Source organism: Oreochromis niloticus, linkage group LG15 (genome assembly GCF_001858045.2).
Source record: "Oreochromis niloticus isolate F11D_XX linkage group LG15, O_niloticus_UMD_NMBU, whole genome shotgun sequence".
Taxonomy (NCBI): domain Eukaryota; kingdom Metazoa; phylum Chordata; class Actinopteri; order Cichliformes; family Cichlidae; genus Oreochromis; species Oreochromis niloticus.
Genome location: NC_031980.2, coordinates 24673854 through 24677449, shown reverse-complemented (window position 1 = coordinate 24677449; position 3596 = coordinate 24673854). Strand labels below are relative to the sequence as shown.

Sequence of the window (3596 nt, the reverse complement as noted above, 5' to 3'; positions counted from 1 at the left end):
ATTAGAGCACTTAGCTCTTGCACTGCAGGCTTACTTGTTGTTCTTAGAGTATTTAAAAGTAGTTTTCAGTTTTTTGGTTTCCCATGATGCACCCAGCATTTCTTCTTCAGTCATTATGTGTTATCACACTCTGCAATTAATTATTAGTCATTATTAATCTCTGACTCTCTCCCACAGCATCCATGTTTGCCCCTTCCTGGTTGTGCTGGAGGGTTCTTCCTGTTAAAAGGGAGTTTTTCCTTTCCACTGTCACGGAGTGCTTTTTCTTAAGGGGATCGTTTCACTGTTGGAGTTTCCTCTGTATTAGTCTAATGTATTTACCTTACAATATAAAGCACCTAAAGAGACTACTGCTGTGATTCGGCGGTATATAAACAAAGCTGAATTGAACTGTCACTGATATTAAGCAGAAACACAAGAGACTCGGTGTTATAGCACTACAGGGCAGACAGTCAGAGATTCAGATTGGGGACCATCCGTTTATGTAGGGAGCCTGACAGCTGTCACCAGCTGGATGTCTGAACAAGTGAATCTGAGTTTACAATGACAGGAAGCTCCAGCTCTAGAAAAATTTGAAGCACTGAGAAGTGGAGAGAGAAGATGTTAGACATTAATTGGCTTTGACTTTAATTACTGGGTATTTATTTCTTTGTCTTATTTGTTATCTTAAACTTCTCATGCTTCTATTATGTGAGCTGTGATTTATTATTTTGTTGAGAAGCAATCGATGCGTGTAATTCCACTTCGAGCTCTGGTTCTTGATTGAAAGCATGCTTTTTAAATAACGATGAGAACCTTTCTTATTCTCTTTAATGAGCTCCAGGGTGACAGATGCAAGCCGGCACAATGCTGATGATGTGATCGGGAGCAGGTGAAAATATGCTGCTGTAGTTAGTGCGCAGGGTTGGGGTATTGGGGAAATTAAGGTGGGATGGGGTGGAACCAAAGTGTGCCACACAGCATGAAGCATTTGGCTTGTAGGGGGTGTTTTAGTTTGAAAAAGGTGACATGAGGTCCAACAACACTCGCTCCTGTGTCCGACTTCCCTTCTTCCCCCTGCAGGTAAAACCTATGCAAACACAGGGAGAACAAACCTGCCTGGGTTTTTAACCTGTGTGCCTTTTATTCTGAGCCACCGTGCTACTTCTGAGATGCACAGCAGGAAGAACAAGCAGGAAGAACAACAGGCATTGTCTTCACTCCCCACCTCCACCCTGCCGGTGGGATTTGGGCCTGAGGAATTCTGCTGTATGGATGGAGCACAGAGGAACAAATCCATGAACCTGAAGGACATAAATCAGCAGACTAGAAGAGAGAGAAAAAGAGCATCTTGTGTTTTTTTTTTTTTTCTGTGAAGTCATATTTTGTCTTTTTATTTTTCTTTCCCTTATTTTTGTTCCTCACACTCATTTAGATCCTCCACTTCCTGCAGGTTTGATTACCTCAATCAACCATCACTGACTCAGGGTTTCAGAGCTAAAACAAACAAGATATCACAGAAAAACATGGATGATTGTCCACAAGAAGGAACGTTACAGTTTCCCAACATAACTTTAAACATATACCAAATAACTGTGCATATGTGTCCTTAATCTGATAAATATCTTCATCGGTCTGTTTGCGTTCTGGCAGTTTGTTTCTCTATTTTCTCTCCGGTGGAGTTGTGCTGGCTTTGGACGTTCCTGCCCCTGATCCCACCAACACACCTGCAGGTGAACTCAGATGATACCTCCACTCTTCATCTGATTGTTGTCACCGTCGTGGGTGTAATCACCTGTCCTGGCACCTGACCTCATTCTCTCGACTCTTCTCCCAAAAGAACAGAAAATCAAGAAGGACTGCAAACTGCTTACCTAGAAACATGGCCAACCCTTATTTTAGCCTGGTTCTGCTTCTGTCACGGGGTGCCGAGGCAGGCCGTGTGTGGATTAGTAACGGACCCAAGATGCAGACTGCGTAGTAGTGAGCGAGCTTTATTAACAAAAGGGTGAAGTACAACACAAACGAAAGGGGGGCGAGGAACAGAACTGAAAATACTCTAAACTGGGAAAACTAAAACTTAAACAACAAAACCAGAACATGAAAGAGGGTACCTTGCAGGGAGAATGACCAGGAAGATGGAGGAAAATACACAGACGAACCAGCAACGAGGACGGGTGAACACACACTATAAATACACACTCCAGTAATCAGGGGATGGGAAACAGGAGGGAAACACACCTGGGAGACATAACAGCTGACGAGGCAGGGGAAACGTAAACAGAACACACTGACATAAGTCAGAGACCTTCAAAGTAAAACAGGAAACACATACAAGGACACAGACTAAGAAACGCAGACTAGACACAGGAAATACACGGGCAGAAAAGAATAAACACTAAACTGATGAAGAACAGAACCAAAATCACAATAATAGAAAACATAAAACGCTGGGTCAAACGGACCCAGGATCATGACAACTTCCTGTTCAAAGGGAGGTTTTCCCTCCCACTGTCACCAAGTGCTTGCACAAAGGGGGGTCTCATCTGATTGTTGGGGCTGCTCTGTATTATTGTAGGGTCTTTATCTTATAATATAAAGCATCTTGAGGCAACTGTTTTTGTGATTTGGTGCTATATAAATAAAACTGAGTGTTTGAGGAGAAACAATGACATGAAAATGATCTGTGCATGTGTTTGTGTGTGTGTGTGTGTGTGTGTGTGTGGGTGTGGGTGTGGGTCTGTGTGAGACAGAGAGAACCTTCATGAATAGGTAAGGTACCAGGATGTAATGATACTCAAAATTCAAATGACAGAAATGTGAGATCCACCTCTGTCACACAGAAACAGGCCTAAAATCCTAAAATCCCAGAGTCTAACTCAAGCATTCATGAGCACACACACAGACACAAACACACTTGGATATTTGGCTGTTGGGTTTAATCCTTCTATGGAAATGAACTTGGTATTTGTTAGAAGAAAAATAAAAATTCTGAATAAATTTCTTGTTTCTTGTTTCATGAGTGTTTACAGAAAATTGTGACATCTGCCTCGAGGCAACAAAAATGAAGCAGTTGCATAAAAAAGCCACACATGTGAATTCATAATTTAGAGATGCACTTTTCTCTTGACAAAGTAAGAATTTGCTCCGTGTCACTGGAACTAAACATGCAGCTGCAGACTGTTCTTGTCTGCTGTGCTGGATGTTGCTGAAAAGTAATGATCTTCCTCTTGGATGTGCCGAGCCAAGTAATGGAGGCATTTCACGCTACATTTCTCATGTTTGGAGAGGCTCGACCTAAAGCCAAACTCTGGCCATTTTCAGTGACTGACAGCATTTTGTTTCTCTGAGAGAAAATAGAATGAGAGGGCAGCTTTCCAACGATGTTTTCCCACAGAGGTCTGCAACCACCACCAATCAATGTTACATTTAATTAAATGATTACCTTTAAAATAACAGAAATGACCAATATGCTATCAAATGTTCCATTTGTTTTTCTAATCACAGTGCATTTGTATCACATCGCTTCTATTTCAGGATTTCAGGCGATACTCTTACCCTGATAATGTGGTGCTGAGTGCAGTGGCTCTGTGAGCTTTAATAATGCAGGCAGCCAT

The 3596-nt window shown here is 42.0% G+C and overlaps 1 long non-coding RNA gene across 1 annotated transcript; it reads right to left on the bottom strand.

Annotated features, from left to right (window-relative positions):
- Nucleotides 1–342: 342 nt before the first annotated feature.
- On the bottom strand, nt 343–2490 carry LOC106098349 (uncharacterized). The gene is made up of 3 exons (XR_002056514.2): nt 1854–2490; nt 1405–1476; nt 343–1305 (listed from the first exon to the last, which is right to left on the bottom strand). It is a non-coding gene; the product is annotated as an uncharacterized LOC106098349 (long non-coding RNA).
- Between the last annotated feature and the right edge of the window lie 1106 nt (nt 2491–3596).